This window comes from Gobius niger (assembly GCF_951799975.1).
Source record: "Gobius niger genome assembly, chromosome: 24".
NCBI classification, from domain to species: Eukaryota; Metazoa; Chordata; class Actinopteri; order Gobiiformes; family Gobiidae; genus Gobius; species Gobius niger.
This window is the reverse complement of record NC_136875.1, coordinates 6179148-6190260: the sequence shown is the minus strand read 5'-3', so window position 1 is coordinate 6190260 and position 11113 is coordinate 6179148.

Here is an 11113-nt window from a genome sequence, read left to right as displayed (position 1 = left end):
TGAACATATTTTTTTTGATTGACTCCTGTAATGAGAAACAGAACGTTAGATTAAATGCTTGTCGGAATCAGACTTAAAGGAAAAGGCCATCGTTTTTCCGTTCTGTGATATGTTCTTACCTGAGCTTAGACGAGTTGATGTGTACCCGTCTGGTCTTTGTGCCCGTGGAAGAGCGCGGTCGCTTCCAACTTCACCCCCAGCTATAGAAATATACTGGGAGAGGCCAAATACTAACAACATCTTTGGTTTTGTTTTTGCGTGACTGAGGGCAGTTGCCGCAGTGCACAGCCTGGGAGGTTCCGCAGAGTGGCTTTAAGTTAAGCCCAGGACGTTCTATACTTAAAGCAGTACTAAGTAACTCTTCCCTCTAGAGGCCATAAGCGCAACTGCAGGTGTCGTAGCAAGTTACGATTTTTTAACTTATTAATGGTCTTGGAGAGTAAATACTACGCTGACAGGAAAGGCGAAGGGAGAGAGGGTTACTGTGCATCCAATTATACAATGGAAATATTTTTTTTTCACTCTAACTTGGCTGTAAATACAGTTTAAAGTGACGTTAGCCCGCAGTTAGCTTTGCCCGTTAGCATGTTAGCTTCTTCTTCGTGATTCCATTAGTGTGTATTGCTTTCTCCAGTCAAGTTGCAAATATGGTTTTCTGTCCAGAGACACCAGGGGGAGATGAAAGACCCTCCAATCATCCCATAAACACTTGTATTACCCCCACAGGGACGACGGGAAGGATTTATAAAGGTAAACACGTTACTTAGTGCTGCTTTAAGTCCACGTGACATTTAGGCACAAAACCGAGACTTGTTCCCCTGTTTTCCTCCGCCTAACCTCAGCTAACAGCCCTCTCCTCTTTGGGCTTATCAGCTCACAAAACGTGAGGCCCGGACTGTCGGGTTAACTGCCTGCTCGACTGGATCGCTCTGATAACCAGCTCGTACATAACGCACGCCGTCTCGCCATCGCAAAGTTATCTCACGTCCGGAGGAGAAAACCGACTGAGGTGAAAAATCTGGAGCTGGCAGACTGAACCGGGGGTGGGGGCATATACAGTGCGAGAGGGATATGGGGCTTTTCGGGGCTCGGACGCTGGGGTAAACATGGAGGAAAGAGCCCCCGGACGACGTGGGGAGAGATCAGAAGTATTACTGTTGCTGGTGGAGACTGGCTTCGTCGAAACGCTTTGCTTTGGAGTGGAGATGAAAGGTCATGAGGTCGCAGGAGGCTGGAGGCCAGTGGGGGAACACTGCCCTCTGATGGTGACGTGGTAAAATAAACTTTGAGCTGGGGTGGTAGAAAAGCCATAGGGAAGTTAGGAATGAATTTGGATCACCTGGATTTGTACCATGGTCTGGGCAGTGTTAATTTTGACAACATATTTTAATTAAGTTTTAGTCTTTTGACGAAAATGTAATTCGATTTTAGTCTAGTTTTAGTCGACTAAAATTGCAAGTAAATTTAGTCGACTAAATTTAAGACTAATTTAGTGGACTTTGCATTGATAATATTCATTATAATCATATTTAATCCTGTTCCTCTGCTTCATGTTTCTGCTCCACATGAACAAAGCTCAGAGCTGCTCCTTTGGCAGAGAATTTACATGATCTGAGGCTCTTTCAGACGCTCAATAGAAGTTTGGATGATTTTAGTCTCTCCTTTTCATTTTTATTTAGTCTCATTTTAGTCGACTAAAATATCTGGACATTTTAGTCATAGTTTTAGTCTCATGAGAAACGTTTAATTTAGTTTTAGTCCAATTTTAGTCGTCAAAAATAACACTTTGACTAAAATTAAGACTAAATATTTTAGTCGACGAAATTAACACTGGTCTGGGTAAATACTCTGGCTGGAGGGTGCAGCTTAAAAAGTGATCATCTAGACCAGTGGTTCTCATAGTGGTGGGTCGGGACCCCTCAGGGGGGCCTTGGGTACATCATAGAAATTTGTGGAATTCATTCAATTATTCAAAATAAACTGTTTAAACACATCTTAACTTCATTTTAAAATGTTTTTCTGCCCTTAAAGGAATAGGCCACCGTTTTTACATACTGAGATATGTTCTTACCTTAGCTTTGACGAGTTCTTTAGGACCTGTCTGATCTTCACCTGTGCCTTCAGTCACGTAAACACAGCGCAGACGGCGTTAGCATTTAGCCTCTCCCTCTCTCCACTATAGCTCCAAAACAGGTCAAGATAGAAGCTACCAAGCTCTTCCACATTTTCCCTATTTAAATATGGTTACGTGAAGTGTTCCACTATAGTATAATTACACAAAATTAAACAATGTGGATTTTCTAAGCGGATAAAAGGGGGGACTATATTGTAAGGCGTAATAATACCAGGAGTAGTTCAAAATCCGCGCAGTAATCTTCACTTTACTGTGTGGACGTTCGGTCAGTGGCCTTGTTCAGGCTCTTCTAACCTGTGGGAAACACCGGAGAGAAGTTCTGAGGCGGTACTTGGAACCCCGTTGAGAATCTTTGGGATGTGCTGGAGACGGCTTTGCGCAGTGTTTACACTCGCTCATCCTTGAAGCAACGTGTGGTGTAATCAAAGCTAAAGGTGCTACATCCAAGCGTGTTGTTGAAAGGTCAAAGGTTATCTCATCCCCAAAAACTCCGGTATAAAAATAACTGACCAGTTCTCAAGATGAAGCGGCGTTCATGTGGAATTTTCTTCTCGGCAAGCGGTATTTACCAGGATTTTGATGCAACATGAAGGTAGCGTCAACATTTTTCCACCCTAGAAATGCACTTGGTTAAGAGGTTGTGTAAATTCATAATAAAAAAAGACCACGACCGACCTGCTGCTATGTACAACCGTTTATTTTGATTTGCAAAACACTTGACAAAAAATAACATTACATTAACACCGATTTATAAAAGGGAAAAAGTCATCTTTGAAAACAAAACAAAAAAATAGTAAAGAAACAAGATAATATAAATTTACTTTAGAATTTCAGGTGACTTTTGTCAATACTAAGATTACTTGGACGCGCTCCCGCCGCCCTCTAGTGGCGGCTCAGGGCTTGTACTATTCTAATTATTAATAGACTTTTACAATAAGTGCTTTTCGTTGGTTTCAGGCAAATTCTTTCTTTTACAACAAGTGATTATTAAAGGTTCACAGTGCACGATTTCAAATTCTAATTCTAGTATATATTAATATGGAACCCCTTTAGTAACCGATGCAGCTGCACGGGACGAGAGAGCACGTGGCCTTTCCAATGGGAACAGGGTCCAAGTAGCCGACATGAGCTAATGGAACAGTTGTGAGATGGGGGGAAATGCTGATTCAGGATTTGCGTTCGTTTAAGTGCTTCTAGTTTCTCACAATAGGACCAAAAACGCAAATCTGAGCAAAATTATTGTGCGAAAATAGTCAGGATTTGTTTTTTTTTTTTAGCTTTTAATCATGCCAGAACAACTTATTATTAGGGCTGGGTACTGTTAAACGATACCAGTATGGTATGGGGGGGGAAAAAGGTTCAGGTACTAATGGGATTGAAAAAAAAATAATGAAAAGCAGGAACCAAAAAGTCTAAATCTAAATCATAGATATAATAAAGATGAGCGGGTCCCATTCAGCCCGACTCATTGAAAAAGGTTCCCGGGTCCTGTGTGAACCTTGATGGCCGCTGTGACTCCTCCTACGCAGCCTGTTCCTTAAAAGGGCAAAAAGGCGGGAAGCCCTGCACTCATGGGGTGGGCGGAGCCTCCACAGAGGTCCGGAGCCAGTCAATGTACTGAAAAGGCTTCCAAATTTCGGGCAGATAAACAAAAACTAGCGTGGTTAAAAATATTTCACTTCCCCCAGTGTGGTCACATGGGTCACGGCGATTTTTACAAAAAGAAAAACTCTTTGGAGCCAGGCTTTTAAACCGTTCTTGGGACGTTTCAAGTCCCATTAGAGTCAATGGTCCCAAATGTCTCTTGGAGTCGCCCATTGATCTACATTCAAGTTTTGATGCTGTTGGTCATCAAAATGTCAAAGATAAGATGTGAACGACACGCTGATAAAAAAAAAATGGAGGAAAAAAAGGGGAGAAAATTGAGAAAAATCAATATGGAAAATTTGGGAGGAAAATCTGAAGAAATTGGTTAAAAATGGGGGAAATGAATAAGAAAAACTTGGAAAATGTTTTTTCTGCGCTTTTGTAGTTAAAGGAAGTTTCTTGGTTGTTTCGCCTCAAACAAATGTTACAGATGCAAAAGAAGGAAAAGGTCTAAAAAACATTATTCATTTGTTATGGTTCTATATGACAAATACTGTTGAAGTCGCGGTATAAAAAACAGTACCCAGCCCTACTTCTTACATGACTCCGTGACAGTTGAGGAGCAGTACTTTAATAACTTCAGTGTTTAGACTACAATAACTCACAAACAAAGTGTCTGTTAGCAGAAGGATGCTAGTTGCAGTTAGCCATGCTGCTTTTTGGACTTTTCAACAGGCTCCACTGCCCAGTGCTACCAGTAGAGGGCGTGCTGTGAGCGCTCCCAGTGAAAGAGGCCAAATGTATTTTTGATAGAATGAAGTGGTTGAAGTGGAAGGCCTGAAAAACAGAGGGCAATTTGAGCGCTGAAATGAGCAGGACAGAGTTGTATTGACTTTAAAGACGTCATACCGTGATTAAAAGCGGTTTACCGAAACCTCTCGTCAGATTTGTGCGTGCAGCTGATTCGGGTTTCCACGTAAGGGCCCATGTACAAGGGCAAAACCCGACACCAATTCAACAACCAATGGAATCACTCGCTTTGGGACAATCCTTTTTCTTTTTTTTTGGGGGGGGGGGGGGGGGAATTACGAAAGCCAGTTTCCGGACAATTGTATTGTTAAAATGGCACACATCTTGGCTGTTTGATTGAAAATAGGTGATTCTTTCAGTGTTAACCAGAAGCAGTTTGACATTGAGAGAAAATAACATCAATTCAAAAAGATCACCATAATAATAATAATGATAATAATGATAATGATAAAAGAAAGTTGAAAATAAACTCTGATTCGCTTGGAATTTTACCGGAGGGAAAAAAGAAGCAGCGTAATTTAAAAAAATAAAATAAACATTAATAGGAGAGGTGTGAAGACTTTGAACAATAAAGGAGTAGAGACAGGTAGGGGGCGCTCTAGAGAGACAAGCATTGATGCGTAAAGAGAATGATGAGGGGAGCGGACAGGAGCAGTGATGTCGGAGCGGATACTGGGCTCAAAAAGTACCACAAATGTATTATTCCATCATATTTTAGCCTTTTGGTCAACCTTAAAGTGCATATGACTGCTGTTCATTACTCCAAAACCTCGATATCGGTGCGTGTTTGACCGTTCAGTGACGCAGCCGCTGTGTGTGGTCCGCATGGCGCCTTTGCTTTCCATCGTGGCGACCTCTGTGACGCTCCGGGATTCATTATTTTCAGGGTTTCTGGTAGGCATACGTTCCATTGAGAAAACCTACCGGGAACCGAAAAAAACAACTGATCCCGGAGGTCATGGAGGTGATTTAAGTTTAAATAAACCTTTTATTTGTTGCATAAAAAGCCCCATAATGCACCTTTAAATTGATGACGGCTCTCGATGCCGATGATGAAGTCTGATTGGCTGGAGTTACGCACACATTTGCATGTGATCTTTAGTGGATCTAAGAGCATTTTGTGTCCAGTCTCTCACCTCAACCATTTAGGCTTTCTGGATGGAATGTTAGCGTAACCATGGAGATGGTTCCATCAGCAGAGAAGACCAACCAGAACCCTAAGCACAATAGATTGCATAGATACCGACGGCATCTCGTCATAGAAGGGGGCGTGGCTTCGCCGAGGGGGAAAATAGAATCTTTAGAGAAACACAATTTTTCACTCTACCATTTTCTGGTGGAATATGAACTTATTTATCACATATAAAGTCCAGTGTAAATCGGGCCCATATGGATATTTTCTCACAGCAGATTGTTCTGTAGAAGTGAAAAAACGGCAGTTGTAGCAAGCGCTAGCTAACCGTTAGCATTAGCCCGATGCTAACATGTAGCATCAAGTTAGCATTCTCCGTTATTCATGTATTTATGGGCTGTTGAGCCACTTTGCTCCTCCCCATGTCTTTGTATCATTATTTAGTAGAAAATATTCATATTTCAGCATTTGTTAAAGTAGTTTTTGAATAATTAGAGAAAGTTTAGATTTTTTCAAAATTGTTTTCCCCCTTAACTGTTTTCAAACATGACCATTTATGGACAATTCCAGAGATGCCATCTGTATCTATTGTGTCTCAAGAATTCCATAATGGTAACTATGGTAACTATGGCTAACATCTTTGTCATTTCTGGTACAATCCGCATGAAACAATGTTCAGTGTCTTCCTAAAGGACTTTCAGCTTCAAGATGAATATTGACAGATTTGTTGATCCAGTCACTGCCAAATAATGATCAATTTGAATATTTGTCCGTTTTTCTTGACCATAGAGTTGTACAAAACCTAATGGGTCATAAAGTTAAACATGCATTAATAACACTGTTTCTTTTCCTGCATAAAAAAGCTCCATGAAGCACCTTTAATCTTTTCATTTCGACTGAAGAAACTGTTACATTTATTATAATTATTTTACCAAAGGACCATAATGGAAGCGTGTGTTGCAATGTTTGTGTTTGGAACTTTCAAAACACAGCATGACTGTACAGTGCCGGTTACTCAAAGGAAGTGAAATATTAATCATCAGAAAACTTGGCAGCATTTTGAGAGAGAATGTGTCATATGCACTTTAAGAAAACAACTTTGTGGGCCGACTGTGAAGCCTGTGTCTGTAACAACTGTACGTGATTTATCTAACCTGTGGATACCTTTTGTCGCCCAGTTTTTCACGTTCCGGTGGTCAGATGTGCAGGCACTCGTTTTGAAGAAATAATACAAAAAAAAAAGGCAATGTGAGAACCGAGGGGGAGGAGAAAACAGAAAACAAAACCAGAACTGTACAATAAAAAGAAAGATCTGAATCGGACTTCATTTGAGCTGGACTCTCCCAAACGTTTTGTGAGAAATCTGAGGTAATCATTGCAGTTTTCATTGATAATAAATACAACATGATACAAATACTTATTACAAAAAAGAGGCAAAAATGCTTGATGCTAAAAGTTAAAAGAGGTAGGTCTTCTCTGTTCATAGGTAGATAACTGTGGTACATCCATTTTTTTTTTTTCTCCATAAGGACTACATTGAAACGCATTACAATCCCTGTGCCAAGCGCCAGAGTTCAGAGAGGAAGAGTGGCTCGCCAAAAGGGAAGACGCCGCTTGGGGATTTCGCGCGGTCGTTCAAGCGCGTCTTAACCGCGAGACCTTCTTTCGGTTTTCGTCAACTCGTTTGGAAACTGAAAGTGACGCAAAATCCCGACGGCGATCTTCCCCTTTTTTTGATATCAGGACAGGCTTTGTAATGTCGGATACATAAAACATGACGACAGTAAAGCTTTTGCTGGTGATTGTGTACCATTGAGTCAGTTCCTATTCAGATATTGCAGGCATTGTGTAATTCTGATGCTAAACCAAAAAAAGTCAATTATTTTCTCTATTTTCTCGTTCGTTCAAGTTCCGACGTCAAAAACCGCAACACAAAACAAAACTCAGAGCAGCGAGTGACTGAGGAGGCAGAAGATGTGGCCATAGCGTCGCAACATTGGCTCGATATTTTTTTGTTTTTTGGACAAACCATTTCTCGAACGCCATGTCCCGAAGTCTCCAAAGATCCAACTAACCTTTGCAGTTCTCCAAAAACGGATCTTCTCAATTTGGTTCTGATGAAGAACATTCAGCCTTCGTTTTGCCTTGAAGTATAATAGCGAGAAAGATCTACGCGGAATCTGTTTTTTTGTTTGTTAATACGTACGACGTCGCTGAAAGCATCAACATCGTCGGAAAAAGAATCGTATCGTGTTGCAAAATATCGCGATATATTTCCAAATCGATACATTGCTGTGGAACATGTCATTTTTCCCCCTGTCATTTTTCCCCCTGTGCATTTAATTGAACATTGGCAAATTTGTGGTGGGCGTGGCTCTAAACCAGGGGTGGGCAATTCATTTTCATAAGGGGCCACATGAGGAGCCTGAATTGAGTCGGAGGGCCGCACCAACAATAACTCAAACTTATATCGGGATATAAGTATAATATATCGGGAGTGTATCGCTGGGGTCCATGAACAAAAGCTCCAAAATAAAAAAAAATGTTTTGATTGGGAAAATACATTGAGGACTTTTTTTCAATATCTATAAATTATTTCAATATCTATAGATTATATCTATATAATCTATAATGATGAGCCTGGCAGGACTGTAGCCTCATAAAAACGGCTTACACTTTACAAGCCTGTGTCACAAGTCTCTGCTACATTGTAGTCAATATTCATTCACTCCGCACTCCGTGGTAGTAAGCTACTATTGTAGCCACAGCTGCCCAGGGGCAGACTGTCCATTTCCCACTTGCAAGTCACACAATGTGTTGTTTATATCTTTATATCTTATTATGCCAGTGCCCTTTGCTGGACACCTGTGGAATTCTTTACTTTTATTCTTATTTAATCTGCCCCCTAGTGGCTGGAGTGAGCACTCTGGTAATAAAAATAAAAAATCACAACTCCGCACAGGAATGAGCTAGAGACTTACTTTTTTTTTTGACATGCTTATGAATTTATGCCCTACAAGTTATGGGCCGGACTGAATCATCTCGCGGGCCGGATGTGGCCCGCGGGCCGTACTTTGCCCAGGTCTGCTCTAAACGATCCAGAAATGAAAATCGAATTGAATAAATATCAAAGGAGAACTGCAACGTGGAAGGTAGATCATAGTGTGGGCCTTTGGTTTCCGACTTGGCTTCCGACAACGGCTTTTTGCTTTTTTAATGTCAACGTTTACAGCTGTATGGCCCGCATCCTCTGCGTTTTCTTCTTATAAATTTCATCTTTTACCCTGTTCTTGTGTGTTGGGATCTGTCCCCTCGTGGCACTTATGTTATTCCACAAAATCCTCCACGATTTTTTTTTGTTACAACATCAACCTCTCACTATATCAAAAAAATAAAATCAGGAAGAAAATTCTTATTCTACGTATGCATTCCGTTCAAAACATTAACTATCAACCCACGTGGACAAACTTCCAAACGTTCAGTAACCAAGCACATAGCTGTCCCCCTGTGTGTAACCGAGTGGTACTGCCTCGAGACTCGTCCGATCAGGTCACAGCTAAAAGAGGATCTGTCAAATTCTTTTTCGAGAGTCAAGAACCATTGCAAGACAAAGAGGGCAGGGGTGAAGGCCCATGCACTTAACAGCAGCCTCCCTCCCTCCCACGTAGAACGATTTCAAAAAGAAGCCGTCCTTCCTGTGCACATCGGCTCTTCACACCCCTGATAGGCGTCTTTCCATAGGAGTGGTACGGGGCGGGATGGAGCGAGTTGGGGCGTTTCCAGGAGTAGGGAAAAGCTGCAGGCCAGGAGGCGCAACGATTCGCCTTCTGTTGGTACAGCGGATCAAGACTGTCAGCTTTTAGGAGGTATCGACTCAACGCACACGAGGAGTCAGTAACCCAGATATTTACATTTTTTTCATTAAAAAAATTTATGTAATGTATCGAACAGATTTGGAAAGTGCTTCCGTTAATTGATGAAGATAACTTCAAATCTAAGTTGCTTGTTATTTTTGTTCCCTAATAACCCTAGCAAACTAAACCCTAGCGACACTAACCCTAGCGACCCTAACCCTAGCGACACTATCCCTAGCGACCCTAACGACACTAACCCTCGCGACACTAACCCTAGGGACACTAACCCTAGCGACCCTAACCCTAGCGACCCTAACCCTAGCGACCCTAACCCTAGCGACCCTAACCCTAGCGACCCTAACCCTAGCGACACTAACCCTAGCGACCCTAACCCTAGTGACCCTAACCCTAGCGACACTAACCCTAGCGACCCTAACCCTAGCGACCCTAACCCTAGCGACACTAACCCTAGCGACCCTAACCCTAGTGACCCTAACCCTAGCGACACTAACCCTAGCGACCCTAACCCTAGTGACCCTAACCCTAGCAAACTAAACCCTAGCGACACTAACCCTAGCGACACTAACCCTAGCGACCCTAACCCTAGCGACACTAACCCTAGCGACCCTAACCCTAGCGACAGTAACCCTAGCGACCCTAACCCTAGCGACCCTAACCCTAGCGACCCTAACGCTAGCGACCCTAACCCTAGCGACACTAACCCTAGCGACACTAACCCTAGCGACACTAACCCTAGCGACCCTAACCCTAGCGACAGTAACCCTAGCGACCCTAACCCTAGCGACCCTAACCCTAGTGACCCTAACCCTAGCGACCCTAACCCTAGCAAACTAAACCCTAGCGACACTAACCCTAGCGACCCTAACCCTAGCGACCCTAACCCTTGCGACCCTAACCCTAGCGACACTAACCCTAGCGACCCTAACCCTAGCGACCCTAACCCTAGCGACCCTAACCCTAGCGACACTAACCCTAGCGACCCTAACCCTAGCGACCCTAACCCTAGCGACACTAACCCTAGCGACACTAACCCTAGCGACACTAACCCTAGCGACATTAACCCTAGCGACACTAACCCTAGCGACACTAACCCTAGCGACACTAACCCTAGCGACCCTAACCCTAGCGACACTAACCCTAGCGACCCCGACCATAACACCCCGAGCCCTAGCGACACTAACCCTAGCGACCCCGACCATAACACCCCGAGCCCTAGCGACACTAAGCCTTGCGACCCCTACTGTAAAACAACCTGAGCCCTAGCGACCCCGACCATAACAACCCGAGCGACCCAAGAGAGAATGGCAAGCTAATGTTGAGCGAAAACGTTTAGCAAAACTAAGCTAGCTCATTAGCAACATCTGTTTGGGGCGCTAGCTTCAAGAATTGACAATGCAGCTCTTGTTTGGAAAATATTTCGAAAGATGGAACACTAGTTAAACCCATTACATTGCACAATGAGTTACTGAAATGTAATACAGTGGGGCGAAGAGGTGAAAGGAATACAACACGTTTGGCGATAAACAGAAAGGAGTTTCCCCTTAGCTGTAGCTCGGCCACTCCCATGGAAGTCTG